The following is a 22,162-nucleotide window of genomic DNA, read 5'->3' on the forward strand; positions in this document are numbered from 1 at the left end:
ATCTCGTTGAAATAGATGGCACTGCAAGGCTGTGGCAAGAACACTTCTAACAGCAGTGGTCTTTGATAATTGGAGACCCAAGCATCGTGTTACATCATGGCAGACTCTTTAGGGTTGCTCACAGTGCATAGGACATAGCTGGTGGCCAACAACACATCACTGGGTGAATGAAAAGCGACTTTCTCCTAGAACGCTTCCTATTGTCACCTATCATGGGCCTCAAATTCCACTAAGGGAAAATCATTCTGGTAGTCTTTGCATTTTGCTGTTAATAATAGATCATCTTGGGAATTGGCATTGAAAGAAAAAAATTCAAGAATACCCTGATTGTAGAGGAGGAGATAAAGTCTATAAACCAACAAGGGCATTTTTCTATGTTTGTGCTTTGTTTCTTTTTCTATCTATCCTTTCTCTCTGTTTTTGTTGTTGGTTGCTTGTTTGAGACCTGGATACTATATGTAGTTGGGGATAACCTTGAATTTTTCATCCCCCTGTCTCTACCTGTACTGGCTGGTTTTGTGTGTCAACTTGACACAAGCTAGGGTCTTCAGAGAGTTAGGAGCCTCATTTGAGGAAATGTCTCTATGGGAGACAGTTGTAAGACATTTTCTCACTTAGTGATCAGTGGGGGAGGGACCAGCCCATAGTGGGTGGCCCCTTCCCTGGGCTGGTGGCCCTCATTTCCCATGGGAAGCAAGCCAGTAAGCAGCTCCCCTCCATGGCCTCTGCATCATCAGCTCCTGCATCCGGGATCCTGCCCTGTTTGAGTTCCTGCCCTGACTTCCTTCAATGAAGAATAGCAACACTGAAGTTGCTATTTCCTTTCTTTCCAAACTTGTTTTTTGGTCAAGGTGTTTGGTCATAGCAATAGAAGCCCTAAGACACTAGCTCTCCGGTGCAGGGATTGCTGGTATTTAGCAGCACAGCTAGCTGTGTGTTACTGAATGATGTCTGTTGCCGGTGTAGTCAGGTGAGTCTGTCTTATCTCACTGGTATGCTTGAGCATGTATACATATGCAATGCCTTGTTAGAGCCAGGGTTCGTATGAAAAGACTAGTAATAACAATAATGTCCCTACCAATTAACATTCATGGGACCGTTGAGCAGTTACTCAATGCTTTGAAAAGTTCTGTCTGTGCAATGTGCACAGTGTTAGAACTGTATCTTAGTGTTAATTAAGAATTTCTAAGTAACTAATACAATAGCTGACATAAGATACATGTTTGTTAAACATTATAAGACAGCTTCAAGTGTACAGTGCGCATATCATACATCTGTGTGCTCTATTTTCTCAGTAAGAAGTTATGCATGGCTTATACTCTTCCTAATTCTCGTGGCAGTAATATCTGCTATATAGTCTATTATCTTCATTAAACAGATATGGAAATAGCCTTAAAAAACCTGAAGCCATTGACTGAGCTCAGTCAACCACATCAGCGTATCATCTACCAGTGCTGAAGAATCATAGTAATGACAACACTGTGAACTAATAGAAAAAGATAATTGAAAATGAACTCAGCCCCAACTTCAAATCCAGTCTCCCTCCATGTGTCCTCCACCCCCTAGTGTCCCTAAGGCCCCTGGAGCCATATAGTCCCAAAGTAGCCAGACATCTGCCTAATAGTTCCCAGTCCTGTTCTCTCTTAGCAGCTAATTCAGCAGGCTCATTACAGCTCCAGGCTCTGAACCAGCTAGGGCCCTCCAAAAACAAGCCTGTGAGTGGGGAAGTAGGGAGCATCTTCTTCCCCCTTCCCAGATCTCTGTGTAAAATATATACTGCAGATTGATTCAATTTAGCCCAGAAGCCTGGGAGGCTGGTCCGGATTTATGTGGAATATCAAAGGCTAGAATATTTACTGTATATAATATAAATATATAATATACTATAAATAGCAAAAGGGAGCTGGATAAACACCTCAGCTGGTAAAGTGCCTGCCGTGCAAGCTTGAGGATATGAGATCAATACCTAGAACACACATAATGAAGACATGTGGTGGAGTAGTTTAGGTACTACGGCTGTGGGGCTTATTAGTTAGCTGGATGTGGTGACACTTTGTTTGTTCTCTAACAAATAAAGCTTGCCTGAAGATCGGAGTGTGAAGCTAAGCCATGAGGTAGCCATAGGGGCCAGACAGTGGTGGCACACACTTTTAATTCCAGCACTTGAGAGGCAGAGGTAGACGTATCTCTGTGAGATATCCTGGGCTACAAGAGATTGATCCAGTCTAAAAGAGAAACAGAACCAGGCTGTGATGGTTCACACCTTTTTTTATTATTAATTAATTTATTTATTAAAGATTTCTGCCTCCTTCCCGCCACCGCTCCCATTTCCCTCCCCCTCTCCCAATCAAGTCCCCCTCCCTATTCAGCCCAAAGAACAGTGAGGGTTCCCTGCCCTGTGGGAAGTCCAAGGACCTCCCACCTCCTTCCAGGTCTAGTAAGGTGAGCATCCAAACTGCCTAGGCTCCCACAAAGCCAGTACGTGCAGTAGGATCAAAACCCAGTGCCATTGTTCTTGCAACCCCGCAACTGACAAAGGTCTGATCTCCAAAATATATAAAGAACTCAAGAAACTAGACCGTAAAAGGCTAATCAACCCAATCATAAAATGGGGCACTGAGCTGAACAGAGAATTCTCAACAGAAGAAATTCAAATGGCCAAAAGACACTTAAGATCATGCTCAACTTCCTTAGCGATTAGGGAAATGCAAATCAAGACAACTTTAAGATACCATCTTACACCTGTCAGAATGGCTAAAGTAAAAAACACCAATGATAGCCTTTGCTGGAGAGGTTGTGGAGTAAGGGGTACACTCATCTATTGCTGGTGGGAATGCAAACTTGTGCAACCACTTTGGAAAGCAGTGTGGCGGTTTCTCAGGAAATTCGGGATCAACCTACTCCTGGACCCAAGAATATACCCAAGAGATGCCCTATCATGGCTCACACCTTTAATCCCAGTACTTGGGAGTAACATGCCTTTAATCTAAACACTAGAAAAGTAGAGACAAGAGTGATATGGCTGGGCGGAGAGAGGAATATAAGGTGGGAAGAGACAGGAGCTCAGTCTTTTTTTTTTTTTTTTGGCTAAAGGTAAGATTTGGCTGTTGTTTCTTTGTCTTTCTGATCTTTCAGCATTTACCCCTATATCTGGTTCTGGGTTTTATTATTAAGACCAAATAGAGCTCATGCAACAGCTAGACTAGCTAAATCAGCAAGTTCCAGGTTGATGAGAGAGACTCTGTCTCAATAAATGAGGGACAATACCTGAAACTGACCTCTGGCTTTTGCACGTGTGCACATAAACACACGCACACGCACTACACAAATGTACATGCCCACCTGCATAGTTAAACATGCATTCTCATATGTACACAAAAACAAAACAAGAGCAGAGGAGCAGCGACAGCCGCAACTGTGATGAGCTCCACTTGACTTACGCCCTCTCCTTTCCCACCTCAGGTACGGAGGTGGTTGCAGAGCTGGTTTCCAAAGGAACGAGGCTGACTAGAGTGATGGAACCCAGAGCCCCAGCTGCAGTATTAGAACCGTGAACCCGTGTCAATCAAAACCAGCCTACAAAGCTTTCAACTCCACTTGAGATCATGGGAGACATCGTACTTTCCATAAAACCTAAGTGCTGGGGCTGAAGAGACGGCTCTGCAGCTAAGAGCACTCACTGCTCTGCCAGAGGACACTAGTTCAGTTCCTGGCACCCATATGGTTGCTTACAACCTTCTGGAATTCCAGTCTTGGGGGATGCAACAAGCACCCCCACTCCAGCATCCGTGATCTTGTATGTACATGATACATGGGCAGACATGCAGGCAAAACACGTCATACACAGAAAATAAAAACAAATAAAATCTTTTTTAAAAGATCTGAATGTTGCTACACAGATTATCTTACATGATATTGTCCCAAAATTTGGACCACAGCTGTGAGAAGCAGGTACGTAGGGAGGGGTTCCTGCAGAGCCATCCTGGGGCCCTAGTATCTGCCGTGCTTGTTTCTGAGTCAGAAAAGAACTTGGGATGCAGTCCGGTGGTCAAGCACTTGCCTAACCTGCTTAACACCCAGCCTTCCAATCCCAGCTCTGTAACAAAACATAGCTGGACTGTTTAGGCTCTAATCCCTGCTTAGAGGCCTTAGCAAAGTTAATTAATTTTCTGTTTGGTTTCTATTTTCCGAGAAGAAGATAACAATGGTGCTATTGATAGGCAATTAAGGATATAATCTGGATGGTGCCCATCACAAAGTAAGGGTTCTTACTATCGCTTTGTTACTAGAGGATGCTTTTGTGCAAATGATGTGCTGTGATTGGTCTTATGGCCGTTCCTCAGACTAGCCAGGTACTGTCACAGGCCTCCCACTGGGGGTTTCAGCATCTCCAGCATCCCTCAAGTGGCCGAAGCCCCAGAGATTTAGCGAGAGTCCACAAGCGTGGTGCTCAGCTCTGAATCAGAGCAGACCACTATCCGTCTGTCCAGCCTTGACTGTTTGCATCTTTTATCCTCAGACTGAGTCAAGGAGGCTGACTCTGGGAATTTCTGTTTTCAAGCATTGGCAAAAAGCCACACTAAGGGAGCAGTGCCACCCAGCAACCATTCTGCTGCATTCTGATAGGAAATCTTCATAATATTGTAACATATTTATAACATCATAAAGGGGGAAAGAAGGCATAGAAGCTCTAGACATGGCCTTGCTGTTCACTACTAATTGGTTTCCTCTCCATGAACTTCTGCGGGGGGGGGGGGAGTGTTTGTTTTACTAGGCACAGAATCTAGGGTCTCAAGCACACACGTGTTCTACTAAGCTCTTTCACTTTTACAAACATGGACAGAGCACCTGACTGACTTACTCAAAATGCCACCAAACTTGTTCTAGCCAGTGGGGACCTTACTCGTGACTCTGCTTCTGCTATCTGTGTAGCATGAATAACAGTCCTCCTGCACCAGGGCCAGCACTACAGACTTTTTTAAACCTTTAAGAGAACAGTGTTTATCCCTGTATTAGGGCCATATTATCAGCTATAGTCTTTGGTCACAGTAGCAGAAGCTGGCTTTTGGTCCTTTGAATGCAGTCAGGGAATGGGAGTGTTTTCTAGGCTGGTGGGAGGCAGGCTGAACAAACATTTGCTTAACACCCTAACTTCTCCAATGGATCTTCCCAGCACAAGCTTCCAGGGGCTTGGTGGTTAGGAACACTTGTTTTTGCAGAGGACCTGGGTTCTGTTCCTAGAACCCCAATGGTAACCCGTAACTATCTGTCCCTTCTGTTCCTTCTTCTGACCTCTGCAGGCACCAGGTATACATACTGTGTTCATGCAAACAAACAAGATGCTCAAACCCAGAATAAAATTAAAACTAAAGTAAAATATACATTTGAAAAAACTAAGAATCTTCTTAAGAAACAGAACCAATAGATGATATTTCTATAACTATATGTGATGATTGCTTCAAATGGTCAACTTGATACAACCTAGGACTACCAGGGAGGACAACCTGGACGGGGTTGGCCCATAGACAGACCTGTTGGGGATTTTCTTAGTTGATTAAGGAGAGGTGGGAAGACCCGCCCTGAATATGGGCAGCACTATCTCATGAGCAGGACTCTGAGTGGCATAAAGGTAAATAAATTAATCTGAGCAGCAAACATGCATGTATTTATTATCTTTGCCCTTGGCTGGGTCTGACGTGACTCTTCGAGTTCCTCACAATAATGGACTATAAACTAATTTTGTGAGAACAAACACACTTCTTGTCTAAGTTGAGTTTTGTCAGGGCGTTTTATCAGAACGACAGAGATGAAACTAGGGCACTATGCTATCTACTCTACCTACATATCTGTATCTGCCATCTATATCTACAGCCATCCATATGCATATCTGTATCCATGTTTATATCTATATCTATACCTATTATAGGAATTGGTCCACGCAATTATGGAAACCATGGTGACTCTTACCTACTATCTGCAAGTGAGAGACTCAGGAGAGCTGGTATTGATATTTCAGCAGGAGTTCAAGGTCCCAAAAACCCCTGAAGCCAATGGTGCAAGTAATACTGCAACATAGGGATAGACACATAAACCAGATCAAAAGGTGCCAGATAGAGAAAGAATTTTTTTCCTTTAGCCTGCCTATTTTTTACATATTCCTCCAGATAAGGTCTACCCATATTAGGGAGGGCAATCTGTTTCTAGTCCACCTGTTAAAACACTATGCCAGAAACCCCCTCCTGGACACACTGAGACATAAACAAAATACCTGGGCCTGCTGTAGCTCTGTTAAAATGACAGAGAAAATAACATGGTGCACTGAGGTATTTAGGTGTCAACTTTGAGATAAACGATGATTTATCCCAATGATTCCCTCTGTCTTCATATCACATTGCTGGATCAGAACCCAAGGAAAGACTCTGAGAGGCCGACGTAGGGTCATGTACCTGCCACTGCTCCCTGTGCAGTGAGACTTGCCTTGGTGAGATGCTCAGCACAGAAGGAAAGCTCCATGTTTGGGGATCCATTGCTATTATTTTTACCTCTCTCCTTCTGTACCATTATCAGTGAATCATCCTAGGATGTCCTTGCAATCCAGTTATCCTGAAAACAAACTCATCATCCACCCAACAATATTGCTTCTTCTCCAGCACCAATATCATAATTTGGGTGTGAAGCTGCTCAAGAGCGGCCATTTCAGCTCCTGCTGTGGTGTTTCCAATTTATAGACGGCTTGCCTCCAGGGAAACACCAGGCATGCTTGCTATGAAAGTAGCCTTCCAGATTATTTTCCCAGTTCATAAAAGAAGAGCCCTTCAGCCATTCTCCCTGACTAATCCACTACAGAGATCCAGCAAGGCCCTTGTCAGGGAGGAAGAGTCCAAGTGGGGCATGGAAAGGGGGTGTCTGTTGGAGGTGGAGCCTGTTCTTTTGATTAGTAAGATCAGTAGAATCCCAGAAAGACAGATTTTGCCTTTCTTTACACCTCAAGGATGTGCCCACAGTTGTTTTATCCAAACACAAGTTCCTCACAGCAACACAATGTTCATATCGTAGCTTGAAGAAATAATGGCGAGGCTTCCACTTTTGCAGAGTCTAAAAGAAGAGAGCATCTGTCCCCCCTCCTTCTCTAGTACACTTCTGTTCCCTTCTTCATGCTCTAAATCTACCAGGGCTCTGAGGAAGTAACACTCAGCATCACCTCCAGAGCTCCTGAGATCACCCCAGCATTACCTCCCAAAGGTGACTCTCAGGGTCACCTCCCAAAGATCCTGAGAAGGTGGCCCTCAGCATCACCTCCCAAAGCTCCTGAGAAGGTAAGCCTCAGAATCACCTCCCAAAGCTCCTGAGGAGGTGGCCCTCAGCATCACCTCCTCAGCATCATTTGCCTGAGCTCTTGTACTTACCACATCTTAAGCAGGTTGGATTAGATTAGGAAGAGAAGAGAAAGAGTCAGGTCCTCTGTCATGCCATCCCCCAATGGCAGAATGACAGCAGGAGTGTCTTCCACAGTCCTCCCTACTCCCTAGGGCATCTGGCTTCACTCACCAGACATCACTCTGTAAGAGGCAGCCCCTGCCCTAAGCTGTGACCAAAATTCCTGTCATAGATTTCATTGTTGATACTATTTCTTCATTCTTTGATCTAGTCCCTCCTTTTGTCTTTTGAGTTTTTTTCTAGAAAAAGAGGACAAAACAATGCCCTACACCTTTATTTGAGTCTAACATATGATTCTTTAGTCAATAGAATTCTAGATATGGCATTGGGCCACCTCCCTAATGTCATCTTCCAGGGCGTCGTGAGCTATTCTTGTTTGTTATTCCATGACAGGAGAATTACATGCTCACGGCCTCTTGTTGGATGAAAGCCACATGGAGCACAATAGGGCAGAGCCATGTCTTTCATCCCTCACCAACCCTTAGATAGAGAACTAAAATACTGCATGTCTGTTCATGCTGCCAAGATGCTGAGGGATGCTGTTACATGGCAGAAGTAAAAGGGAATATTTGGCTTTTTAAATCTTTGATCCCGGTCTTCATGTGATTGTATTAGTTCTTTTCTCAAAGCTGTGACCAAATACCTGATAAGAAATAATTTATCATTTTTAATTTTTTTTTAATTAATTAATTTATTTATTGAAGATTTCTGCCTGCTCCCCACCACCGACTCCCATTTCCCTCCCCCTCCCCCAATCAAGTTCCCCTCCCTATTCAGTCCAAAGAGCAATCAGGGTTCCCTGCCCTGTGGGAAGTCCAAAGACCTCCCACCTCCTTCCAGGTCTAGTAAGGTGAGCATCTAAACTGCCTAGGCTCCCACAAAGCCAGTACGTGCTGTAGGATCAAAAACCCACTGCGATTGTTCTTGAGTTCTCAGTAGTCCTCATTGTCCGCTATGTTCAGCAAGTCCGGTTTTATCCCATGCTTTTTCAGACCCAGGCCAGCTGGCCTTGGTGAGTTCCCGATAGAACATCCCCATTGTCTCAGTGTGTGGGTGCACCCCTAGCGGTCCTGAGTTCCTTGCTCGTGCTCTCTCTCCTTCTGCTCCTGATTTGGACCTTGAGATTTCAGTCTGGTGCTCCAATGTGGGTCTCTGTCTCTGTCTCCTTTCATCGCCTGATGAAGGTTAATTCAGGAGGATGCCTATATGTTTTTCTTTGGGTTCACCTTCTTATTTAGCATCTCTAGGATCACGAATTATAGGCTCAATGTCCTTTATTTATGGCTAGAAACCAAATATGAGTGAGTATATCCCATGATCCTCTTTTTGGGTCTGGCTTACCTCACTCAGGATAGTGTTTTCTATTTCTGTCCATTTGTATGCAAAATTCATGAGGTCATTGTTTTTTACTGCTGAGTAGTACTCTAATATGTATATATTCCATACTTTCTTCATCCATTCTTCCATTGAAGGACATCTAGGTTGTTTCCAGGTTCTGGCTATTACAAACAATGCTGCTATAAATATAGTTGAGCATATACTTTTGTTGTATGATAGGGCATCTCTTGGGTATATTCCTAAGAGTGGTATTGCTGGGTCCAGGGGTAGGTTGATCCCGAATTTCCTGAGAAACCGCCACACTGCTTTCCAAAGTGGTTGCACAAGTTTGCATTCCCACCAGCAATGGATGAGTGTACCCCTTACTCCACAACCTCTCCAGCAAAGGCTATCATTGGTGTTTTTTATTTTAGCCATTCTGACAGGTGTAAGGTGATATCTTAAAGTTGTCTTGATTTGCATTTCCCTAATCGCTAAGGAAGTTGAGCATGATCTTAAGTGTCTTTTGGTCATTTGAATTTCTGCTGTTGAGAATTCTCTGTTCAGCTCAGTGCCCCATTTTATAATTGGATTGATTAGCCTTTTACGGTCTAGTTTCTTGAGTTCTTTATAATTTTGGAGATCAGACATTTGTCAGTGGCAGGGTTAGTGAAGATCTTCTCCCAGTCAGTGGGTTGCCTTTTTTTCTTAGTGACAGTGTCTTTTGCTTTACAAAAGCTTCTCAGTCTCAGGAGGTCCCATTTATTCAATGATGCCCTTAGTGTCTGTGCTGCTGGGGTTATACGTAGGAAGTGGTCTCCTGTGCTGTAGAGTACTTCCCACTTTCTCTTCTATCAGGTTCAGTGTGTTTGGACTGATATTGAGGTCTTTAATCCATTTTGACTTGAGTTTTGTGCATGGTGATAGATATGGATCTATTTTCATTCTTTTACAGATTGACATCCAGTTTTGCCAGCACAATTTGGTGAAGATGCTCTCTTTTTTCCATTGTATACTTTTAGCTCCTTTATCGAAAATCAGGTGTTCATAGCTTTGTGGGTTAATGTGAGGGTCTTCTATTCGATTCCATTGGTCAACTTCTCTGTTTTTATGCCAATACCAAGCTGTTTTCAATACTGTAGCTCTGTAATAGAGTTTTAAGTTAGGGATGGTAATGCCTCCAGAAGTTCCTTTATTGTATAAGATTGTTTTGGCTATCCTGGGTTTTTTGTTTTTCCATATAAATTTGATTATTGTCTTCTCCAGATCTGTGAAGAATTTTGATGGGATTTTGATGGGGATTGCATTGAATCTATAGATTGTTTTTGGTGGAATTGCCATTTTTACTATGCTGATCCTCCCAATCCAAGAGCAAGGGAGATCCTTCCATTTTCTGGTGTCCTCTACAGTTTTCTTCTTCAAAGACTTAAAGTTCTTGTCAAATAGATCTTTCACTTCCTTGGTCAGAGTTACCCCAAGATATTTTATGCTATTTGTGGCTATCGTGAAAGGTGATGCTTCTCTGATTTCCCTCTCTGCTTCCTTATCCTTAGTGTATAGGAAGGCAACTGATTTTTTGGAGTTGATCTTGTATCCTGCCACATTACCAAAGGTGTTTATCAGCTGTAGGAGTTCTTTGGTAGAGTTTTTGGGGTCACTTATGTATTCTATCATATCATCTGCAAATAACGAAAGCTTAACTTCTTTCTTCCAATACGAATCCCATTGATCCCCTTATGTTGTCTTATTGCTATTGCTAGAACTTCAAGCACTATATTGAAGAGGTATGGAGAAAGTAGACATCCTTGTCGTGTTCCTGATTTTAGTGGGATGGCTTTGAGTTTTTCTCTGTTTAATTTTGAAAGACCCTCAGAGAGGACCTTTCCTCTCTGATGAAGACCCCAGAACCAGGACACTCTGAGACCAGGCCATAGGATGCAATTTGCAAGAGGTTTATTGAGTAGACACAGGTACCTGCAGGCAGCAAGTCTTTTGGAGGACTTGCGCACCTGTCAACTGGAGGGTGGGCTTCTTATAGGGGAGAGCAAAAGCAAGCTTACAGAAGCAAAACCGTGGTTATCGGTCGACTGGAATGAGGCGGGGGCATGAATGGTTTCCTCTCTCAGCATGGGTGTCAGCAAAAAGCAAGTTTACAGAAGCAAAAGCGTGGTTATCGGAATGAGGCGGGGGCATGAATGGTTTCCTCTCTCAGCATGGATGCCTGGCAACAGTCATCATGTTCCTATCTTATAGCTAACCTGCTTTGTTGATGTCCTATCTTATTGACATCTTGCCTTACACTCTTCCTATCTCTATCTGATAGATATCCTGCTCTCTCAGGCACATGGGATGTTCTTACGGGAGCAGGCTGGCTGCTGATCCAGAGAGTTTTTTTTAAAGCAAAGAGGACGTTCCCCGGGGAGCATGCTAGCTGCGGGTTTTGAGGAGGGGGTCTGTAGGGTCTTTTGATTTAATGTTACCTGTCGGCTTGCTGTAAATAGCTTTTGTTATATTTAGGTATGACCCTTGTATCCCTAATCTCTCCAAAACCTTTATCATAAAGGGGTGTTGAATTTTGTCGAATGCATCTAATGAAATGATCATATGGTTTTTTCTTTCAGTTTATTTATATGGTGGATTACATTGATAGATTTGCTATGTTGAACCAGCCCTGCATCTCTGGGATGAAGCCTACTTGATCATAATGGATAATTTTTCTAATGTGTTCTTGGATTCGGTTTGCCAGTATTTTATTGAGAATTTTTGTGTCAATGTTCATGAGTGATATAGGCCTGTAATTCTCTTTCTTGGTTGGGTATTTGTGTGGTTTTGGTATCAGGGTAATTGTAGCTTCATAAAAGGAATTTGGCAATGACTCTTCTGTTTCTATATTGTGAAATACATTAAGTAGTATAGGTATTAGCTCTTCTTGGAAGTTCTGGTAGAATTCTGCATTGAAACCATCTGGTCCTGGGCTTTTTTTGGAAGGGAGATTTTTGATAACAGTTTCTATTTGTTTGTGACTAACAGGTCTATTTAGATCATTCACCTGGTCTTGGTTTAGCTTTGGTGTATGGTACTTATCTAAAAAAATCGGGACTGTTTTTTTTTTCTGGCATACAGTTTCAGGGATGCTGTCTGTCACAAGGAAGGCTTGGTGATAGGAGCAAGAGGCCAGTTCATCACACTGCAGTCAAGAAGCAGAGGGTGAACAGGAAGTGAACCAGGTTCTAAATCTTCAAGGCCTCCCTTCATTGACCGACTTTCTCCAATGACGCTCTGCCTAAATGTTCTCACTATCTCCCCGAGTGTTTAAACACATGAGCCTACTGGGCATATTTCACACTCAGACCACAGCCTGGCCTTGATCAGGTCTGATTTCCCTTGGTTTTCTTGTGAAAGAACTGAACAAGCTTTCTAGGTTGCTTTGAATTATAAACTAGGCAATTCTCACTAACTCCAACAGTCCTTTGTAGATCATTATCAATATCTTTGTGCTAAGGGATTATTGCATCATCTTGTAGTGATGGGTGGTGTGTCGGATGGGCCATCCAAGCCACATTCATCTCTACAACACAAGTGTGCATCTCAGACCTGGGCATAGTAAAAGGCCCCGCTGCCATTTGCTGTAGAAATGACTGCACTGCTTAGGGAACAATCCAGAGGCACACTTAATAATCAGAGACTATTTTCTCTCTTTCCTCAGAGGCAATTGGGTACTTCAGGTCATTCAAGTACATGTGTGAACTGCTCTTTGTGTGGATGGTGACTTAACTGATAGAGATTTCAAAAATTTTAATTAAGGTATGACCTACTTCTGTTTTGTGTCCGTGAGAAGCATATGCATATGTATGGGTGTGCATACCTTGGGAGGTCAGAGAGGAATGCTGGGTGTTCCCTTGTACTGCTTTGCAACTTATTTCCTTTAGGTCCTTCCATTGGGTCTTTTGTTGGACCCCAAACTCCCCAGGCTAGCCAGAATAGCTCACCAGGCTAGCCAGAATAGCTCACCAGGCTAGCCAGAATAGCTCACCAGGCTAGCCGGAATAGCCAGATAGCTAGCTCTGGATCTGCTAGCCCCTAGCACGGGGGTTACAGGCATGCACTGATATGTTTGGTTTTTTCACATGGATGCGTGAATTTAGACTCAGCTTCTCAGACTTGTACAGCAGGCTTCTTTGCCCCACTGAACCATCTCCCCAGTCCAGTGGCCTTTTGAATGTATGCAGTGTGTCAAGATATCACTGACACATTTTATTTATCCACAATGTGGATCCAATATATGCAAATTACTTTTTAAAGTGAAACCAAAGTCCCTTCTCTGCTACAGTTTCTTAGACCTCTTTCCAGAGAGGCTTGGCGACCATGCCTGTCATTCTTTCCTATGCCTTCCATGCATTCATTAGCGGAACTCATTGCTGCATTCCTTTCTGTTTCACTTGCCTCACTCAATACTCAGGAAGTTGCACATATTTAGTGCAAATGGCTCTTCCTTGACATTTTAATGGCTCCATATTACACTTTATTTTATTGTGATGTTTGATTCATTAGTTTACTTTTCTTTATTAAATTTATTGCTTGGCAATTTTATACAGGTATACAATACATTTTGATTACTTTCATTTCTACACCCTCTTTGGTCTCCCCCCCCCCCCCCCCCGCCCTCTTCCCTCTTCCTCCTTAAAAGGCTCCCTCTCACTTTAGTGTCTTTTGTTTTTGGCTTTGTTTTGTTAAACAATAAAACTACCCAGGGCTACCCATGTGGGCAAGTGTGTGTAGAACTGTCCACTGGAGCATGGAGACTCATCAGTGTCTTTATCACCAAAAGAAATAATTCCCTTTTTTAACCTACATCCAGAGCAGTGGAAAACCCGGGAGCCGCTCCCACATCCAGAACAGTGTTGACAGGCCCGGCCTTGTACAGGCCCAATGCAGACAGCCCCTGCTATTGTGAGTTCCTGATTGGAACGGTGATGTCATTACCAAAAGATGTCAGTTCACCAAAGGTAGTTCCAGACTATCCCAGAGTTCAGCCCAGTGAGAGCTCAGTCCGGTGAGATGACCATCACTGTCACGAGGGACCGCAGGCATGGCGCACTCTATAACTCTGAAGAAGCAGAGTTAACCACAGGAGTAGAAAGTTGCACTAAAGATCCCAGTGTGATTAAGCACCAGCTAAAGTAAGGTATCAGACTTAGTGGCCCACAAGCGGCAAGGTGAAGGGAGGACAGAGGGATGGGAGGAGGCAGTGAGTCTTTGGGCTGGCTCTTAGCACTATTAACTTGAGAGTCCGATGGGGCTCCTGGGAGCTAACTGGGGATGGCAACACTGATGGCTGGAAATAGAACTGTGAACATCTGCGGGAAAAATGGGAAATTTCACCTTAATAGAATTTTTAAAACATTTTAACTTTCCTCAAAAAAGATCTATTTCCCCCAAACTCATCTGCTTCTTCCTATGTTCTCACATCTTTAAATACACCAAACATGATAATTTTATGAGCAAATCACATTATACAGAATACATTTTTAAGTTTCAAAGCATAAGCTTCATAGTGTTTTTTTTAAAAGAAAAAGAAAGAAAAAAGAAACCAGAGAACTGCATACGTTTGAGTTTTCCATATAGCCACTTATCTGCTTACACATGTCCCCTCTCAGCTCCAGCATTTTGAAACACTTTGCATCTGTAATTGAGATTTCTCTCTCAGGATGAGCTCTTGTGTCTCTGGACAGGACCTAGACTGCAGATCCCATCCACACTCTCTGTTTGCAGGGTGATTTTCAGGGAACCTTTGGCTTCCTCTCTGGAAAGCAAAGCCCTGAGTAACACCCCATGTTGAGATGATCACATGATGAGATCTGACACTGTGATCTGTGTGTATGGGGTAGATGTTGTTGTCTGCTTCTCACTCCAGATACCCTGCAGGAAACACCTCTGCCAGTGCTGGACAGGATCCCTTCCTAATCAGGTAAGGGAGGAGATTACAGGGTAGTACTTAGGAGGATATGACTCTAGGGAGTAGTAGAAGAAAAAGGTGAGACGTGGTAGAAAAACTAGAAAGGAAGTCTATGGGTAGGTGAAAGACAGGTTTTGAAAGAGGTAATAGCTGTACATGTGTGCATGCGTGTGTGCGTGCATGCATGTGTGTGTGTGTGTGTTTCTGTTTTTGTAACAGACTGTCCTCAAACTTACTATGTAAGTGAAGATAGCTTGGAATTTTTGTTCCTCCTCTGCCTTCTGGGCACTGGTATTACAAGTGCATGCCACTCACCTTGTTTTATACTGAGGATTGAACCCATGGCTTGGTGAATGCTAGACAGACACCTATCAGCTGAGCTACATCCCCAGTCTGAGAAGCACACCTCTAAGATGACCGTCTATTTTAATTTGACTGAGAGAATTTCCTAGTTGTGAGGCCTTCAATGATAAAACTGAGATGATGTTGGCAAAGCAGAAAAAGGGGGTCTGTCAATGTCAATCTTTGGAAGTCATAATGAACCTGCTCCATACCTGTGAAGAGTGGACGGACTGGTCAGTCTCTTGCAGAGAAATCTACATTTTGTTTTTTGCTGGAGAAATATTGCAAAAGAGAGTGAGAACATGCGAGAGTGGAAGCAATCACACCCAGGAAATGGCTCAATTACTCTAACTGGCAGAGGAATTCCTGTGGATCTCAGAGTCACATATTCCCAAAAAAAGCTTCCAATGTTATTTAAAAGTATGTTTGAGGGAAAGAGAGATAAGTCAGCAGTTAACAGTACCTGCTGTTCTTTCAGAGGACCTGGGTTCAGTTCCCAGCACCCACACACTTGTTTGCCTCCAATCCCAGGAGCTCTGATGCCCTCTTCTGGCCTCCATGGGGACCACATACACACAGTAATTATACTTACATGTAGGCAAGATACACCTTGAAGAAAAATAAGAAAATCTTTGAAAAACATATGTTTGACAACCCAAACAAGGATAAAGGTCTCTCCACCAAAGTATGTAGGAAGCTGCACTGTTCAGATGAACCTCGGCTGTCCCTCAAGACCCAGAGCAGTGGAGCTTTCCCTTGGAGAGAGAGAAGCAACTAGGGCATAAGAGAAATTTCCCAGGGTATAGTCCAGAAGGGCTGTCCAGAAACCTCATGTGGGAGGAGAATAAAAGATGTCATGAATGTCTAGGGATTTGCCTCTGAGAACCCACATATTCTGTCCTGGCATTCCCATCATCAGAAGCAGAAATGGGAGGGTGGGGTGCTGTATAAGAGTCTTTGAATGCCTCTCCTTGGTGAAACAATTGCTTCCATATACTTTCTTGCTAAAATTTCACACCCTTATAGCAAAGAGTTAATTACAAAGGCCTCACTTCTCAGTAAAGCTCATCTGTGTCTTATCATGTAGATGAATATTTGTGCAAACTCTGATGACTTGAGTTCCATTCCATGGCCTCATAGGTAGTGAGAAAAGTGACTCTCACAAGTTGTCCCCCATACAGGCACTGTGACATGCACAGCTCTGCAGAGAGACAGATGCACACACACAAACAAATAAAAATAGAGAAAAGGAAAGAAAAAACGTGAAGTCCATTTTGTCTAGCTCCCAGCTGTGTCAGGCATAATGACAGTTATATGTGTCCCAGAAGCCACAGAAACACCTGTCCGTCATGTTTTCAATAAGACACACATCATATTCCACCTGCTTTCCCTAGCCATACTCACATGTCCAGACTGCAGAGTGGAAACAATTCAGCCATTTGCAAATCACAAAGCCAATACTACCTTGAGTTTCACAGCAAGAACTAGAACAGATTTCACCTTATCAATGACAATCAGTCTTTAATTTTAAGTTAGATTTTGATTGACCAATTTTGTGTATATGTATATTATGTTTATTTGTGTAGGTAAACTTGTGCCACAGTGTATGAAATGCTGGAAGACAAGTTGAAGGAGTTGGCTCTTTCCTGTCACTACATGGGTACCAGGAATCAAAATCAGATCTTAAGGCTTGCTAAGAAGCTGTGTTACTGGTTGAGCATCTACTGGCCCTTTAGACAACGTGAACAGACCATGCTTCGCATTCCCCTTTCTCGTGCTTCTCATGTTTCCACTATTCCTGAGGAGAATATCCTCTTGGCAGACATTGTTCGTCTGTATGAACTTTGGGGCAGCCTTGTGGACACATGTCACGGATGGTAGGAAGAGGTAAAACTTTCCTCCTGACTGAAGTCTGGGCCCTGCTAGTAGAGGGGTCTTTTCTAGGCTTTTCTGTTAGGGCAGTAGGACTTTCCCCTTTGGGGCTGTTGTGAGAAATACTCAGGCAGAAAGAAGTCCATTGTACACTGAAATAAACAGGTTCATTACCGCAGAGTGCTCAGCAGGAAGCCTCACACCCTGGGAGTCAACAAACAGAACCCACCTTTTCTTCCTGGAATAACATATTGCATTTTGTCTATGTGCCAGGAAGCTGAGTATTCATTCCAGAAGCCATGCCCATTGCTCAATCTAGGATTCTCCATCACAGCCTCCCACAGAACACTCATCTAGCAGGAGATGGAGATGGGAAAAACTGAAGATGTCTGAGTTGACAGAGCCCAGTCAGGACTCACTGTGACCCTTGTTCTCTGAACCATAGGTGGATGATACATAACCTGCTACCTTGAGTACATCTCTGTTCATCCTGCTGTGTCACAGAAAATCCATGTGCCTACACAGAAACATGGAAGCTTTTGCAAACACATGCATTCATACTCACATGTGCACACATGCACACACACACATCCACAGAACTACACACACACACACACACACACACACACACAATTTCCCATCTCGAATAACACCTAAGCAGCAGATAAGAAAAGTACAGTTTATAGCTGGGCAGGATGACCTGCAGATAACTCCCAGAATTTTCCAAGAAATAAAAAGAACACATTTGGAGGGGGAAATCAGGTTTTGAATACAGTTGGCATCTAGGGTAAGAACTAGCTCAGTTACACACATGCAGTGCCACATAGAGGAGTTCCTCCTCATTAGCGAAAGCAGACCTCATAGTGTTGCTAAAAAGTTAAATGAGAGTTGAACACTGTGGTGCCTGCCTGTGGTTCCATATTCAGGAGGCATGACAAAGAGGAGCACAGGCTGCATACATGTACAGACCTTGTTGAAAGAAAAGAAGAACAAAAGGAAGGAAGGAAGGAAGGAAGGAAGGAAGGAAGGAAGGAAGGAAGGAAGGAAGGAAGGAAGGAAGGTGAATACATCGCACAGCATGGTTGCCATAAAGATTTTACTATTAGTAAAATACATGAACAATAGTCATAAGAACTTGATAAATCTTACCAGCATCTGAAGGCTAAAGTTTGTAAATGATTTTAAAAACTTTAATGCATACTCTAAGAGATTTCCAGACTAGAAATATCTAAGATGACTCTTGCCTCAATGTAGTGAGGAGGCGAGCAGGCCTGCTTTTCATCCTTCCCAGCTCCCGCATGGTTAGCTTTACACCCGAAATAACAACACACAAATTGTATTCATTTAAACTCTGCTTGGCCCATTAGCTTTATCCTCTTACTGGCTAACTCTCACATCTTGATTAACCCATTTCTAATAATGTGTGTAGCACCATGAGGTGGTGGCTTACCGGGAAAGATTCTAGCCTACATCTGTCTCAGGTCCAAGAATCATGGCATTTGCCTCACTGCCTTCTTCCCAGCATTCTGTTCTGTCTTCCCCACCTACCTATGTGTTTCCCAGGTGGTCCTCGGTGGTTAGGTGCTGTTTCTCCCCAGAACTATGGCTACACCTGACAATGAGACTCCAGTTTCTTGTGTGTGTCCGGCCTTGCTGTACTTCACTGGCAGTGATACAGTTAAAAGAATGGCAGAACTCAGGAGAGGTGGTCAGATTTCAGCCCAGACATCTTCACATCAGGAGCCATGCACAAGAATGAAACTTACTGACTCTCATTCACCCCGGGGCTGAGAAACTGAGCCTCAGTAACTTAGGAATTTAAGTAGACTCTGAACTTCTCACAGACGCATTACTGTAAACAGCTCCAAGTCCTCAAGGTGTAGTGATGAGGCAAGCAGGCCTGCTTTTTGTCCCGCCTAGCTCCCACACAGCTAGCTTAGCCCTGGAAATAATAACAGGGAAATTGTATTCTTTTAAACACTGCTTGGCCCATTAGCTCTAGCCTCTTCAATGCCCATCTTCCTCTTGAAGTAGATTGGTGCTGCCAGGAGCAGACGTGTCTCATTGTCATGAAAAGCCCTAAGTTATTAAAACATTTAAAATGCCATATTCTGGAGTCTTTGATGAAGTTGAAGAATGGTTAGTCACAGTTATAGTTTTCTATTGTTAGGATAAAATAGATATAAATATTGTGACTGTAATTCATGCTTTATAACTGTTTTGTTATATGTAATTTTGCTATGTTAAAGTTAAAGCCTTCCTTTTTGTTTAAACAGAAAAAGGGGAAATTATGTAGGAGTGTTTTCTATCTATCTGTTGCTTTCATTGGTTAATTAATAAAGAAAACTGCTTGGCCTTTTGATAGGGCAGCCCTTAGGTGGGAAGAATAGACAGAACAGAATGCTGGGAAGAAGGGAAGTCTGGCAGACGCCATGCTCCTCCTGCCTGAGAAAGACACTGGTTAGATTCATCCCGGTAAGCCACAGTCAAGTGGCAATACAGATTATTAGAAATGGATTGAATCAAGATGTGAGAGTTAGGCCAGGCAGTGTTGAATTAATACAATTTCCATGTGGTTATTTCGGGGTTTAAGCTAGCTGGGTGGCAGGACTCAGCCTTCCCCTCTCATACTACACTGCTGTATAAGTTAGTACCAACTCCACAGCCCTGCCTGCTTGCTCTGCCCAGTCCAACATGACAGAGATATGTTCACCGCCTCCGTGAGCCATCTCACAGCTGCAACTCCAGCGATGCAGCGGATCCATGTCACCATTAAACAATTAGTAGCACACTGCTCACAAGCCCCGTTTCAGTGCAGGACCTCCCCAATGGGTCAGAGTTCATGCTGCCAGCAAGAATCAGGAAGCTGCCATTTCTTAAAGGAACTGCGCCACTGCTTGCAGCCCACAAACAGAGCCTGTCTGAAAAAATGTGGCTACCAAGAAGCTGTGCTTAACTCCATTTTTTGTGTATAGAATATCCTCCCAAGCTCTCTCAGGTTTTACATGGACGTAGTTGACCCACATTGACGCACCATTTGTAAGTGGAGACTGCTTGTTGGTTTATTTTCCGACTGCTTAGACCCAAATAATCTCAAAGAAACTATATTAATTACAATGCTGTTTGCCCTATTAGCTCAGACTTCTTATTAACTAACTCTTACATTTTAAATTAACCCATTTCTTTTAATCTCTGTATCACCACGAGTCTATGGCCTTCCAGCAAGCTTTTCTGGTGTCTTTCTCCTTCTACAGCTACATGGCATCTCTTTGTCTCCACCTACTCTCTCTATGTATCTCTTCCAGACTGTCTATATTCTGCCCTGCCATAGGTCAAAGCATCTTTATTCATTAACCAATAAGAGCAACACATATACAATAGGACATCTCACATCACTGATGCATGTTTTAGAGGTATTGAGCCTGATCTTTGGTTCATAATCTGAGAAGGTTAGGGAGGACAGATTAGCCTAGAATGTGATATAGTGATAATAGAGGTGGTGGGGTTTGGACTGAAGAGCCACATGGGAACTGACCAGCCTCTATCCAGAGCTATGTCTGTAAAATAGGGATATTGAAACCTATCCTTTTTTTATTGTGTGAGGATTTATAAATTGGTACAAGGAAGTGGTCAATAAAATGCTTCATTTTTTCAATAATAATGTTGTCAATGAAGTCATTAAAATCTTTTTTTTAATTTGGTAATTACAGATCTGAAGTGATTCTGCTTTTATTTCCTTCACGTTAAGCCAGTCATGGAATTTCACAGTGATTTCTGGGGTGGGGCAGAAGGAAAGTGTATTCAGAATGATCGAGGCCACGGCCTGGTTGGCCTGAGAAGGTGCAAGCAGGGGGGCTCACTGGGGAAGCTGGAGGAGCACCGACTGCCCTGCTGGCAGGTAGGTGATGTTCCGAGAGCAAGAGAGCTGGTAAGCAATGTCCTCAGCTGCTTCCAGCTTCTGCAGCTCAATCAGGCCATCGCCTGCCATGGCCAGGGAGTTGGCGATCAGCTCGGCTGCCTTGGAGTCGCCCTCAGCAGAGATGATGGCTGCCTTCTTCTGCTGCTCAGTCTTTTCCACCACAAATCTGGCCCTCTTTGTTTCCTACTGAGCCACCTGTTTGGCTTCCACTGTTTCAGTGAACTCCTTCACGAAGGTCAGATGTGTCAAGGACACATCATCCAGGACGAGCCCAAATGTTACTACTCTCTCTGTGAGGTCATCGCTCACCTGCCGAGAGACCAGCTCCCGCTGGGTGATCAATTCTCCAGCATCAAAGTGAGCCACCACCGATTTGAGGATCTCTGTGGTGATGGAAGGCAGCGCCCGCTCATCATAGTCCTGGCCGAAACTGGTGTAGATACGAGGGAGCTGGCTGGCCTCCTACAGGAAGAGGATGTGTAGTGTGATGTTGACGTTCTGCAAATCTTTGCTTCCAGTGATGACTGGTACATTCTGTGGTCATGAGCGGCAGTCAAAGATTGGTTTCTGTACCCAAGGGACGAGAAAGTGAGTCCCTTCCACTACCACGACGTCCTGTACTCCACGGAATCAGTCAAAGATGACAGCTCTGTGCCCAGCATCCGCACTATACAAGGCGGAGTTCACCACACCTCCTGCCACTGCTAAAGCCAGGCCGAACTTCCCGATGGACTCAAACACTTTGGCAGCCATGATTCCTTCTGTTGCGTCCACTCACACCTGCCTCCACTCTGACCTCCACATGAATCTCCCCATTAAAATCTTAAGGATCCTTCTGTGTACAACCCAAAGTGTTTTCATGCCCAGGACGCTCTTCCAGAAGCATGATTCTACTACCACCCCTTCTCCACCAAGATGCTCCAATCTCAGGGTTACAACTGAGTGAGCCATGGAGTCTGGTTGTCGCTCATCCATCACTTGATCAATGACCACAGAGATCTCCTGATTAAAAAGGTGGCCAAGAAACATGTTGACTATTAGCAGAGCCAATAAGATTAATTTTTTCTTAAAATAAAGATGTGGACTCATTAGGTCAGAGGTAGGTAATGAAGAGGTAAAAGATGTGGAGTCAGGGAGAAAGCTGGAGAGAAGGAAGCCAAACAGAGCAGGTTTAGAATTCCATTTGAGTTCTGATTATCTGTAGTCCCTTACACCAAAATTTACTTTCTGTGCCTCTGCATTCTTGCACCTCACACAGCAGAAGAAACATACATCCATGTGGTTTGAAGAATAAAGACACATGCTATGTGAGGAGATGT

At 43.6% G+C, this 22,162-nt stretch overlaps 1 pseudogene; it reads right to left on the reverse strand.

Annotated features, from left to right (window-relative positions):
* Window positions 1–20,619: 20,619 nt before the first annotated feature.
* On the reverse strand, window positions 20,620–21,606 carry LOC142859604 (prohibitin 1 pseudogene; annotated as a pseudogene).
* Window positions 21,607–22,162: the final 556 nt, after the last annotated feature.

Source organism: Microtus pennsylvanicus, chromosome 11 (genome assembly GCF_037038515.1).
Source record: "Microtus pennsylvanicus isolate mMicPen1 chromosome 11, mMicPen1.hap1, whole genome shotgun sequence".
Taxonomy (NCBI): Eukaryota; Metazoa; Chordata; class Mammalia; order Rodentia; family Cricetidae; genus Microtus; species Microtus pennsylvanicus.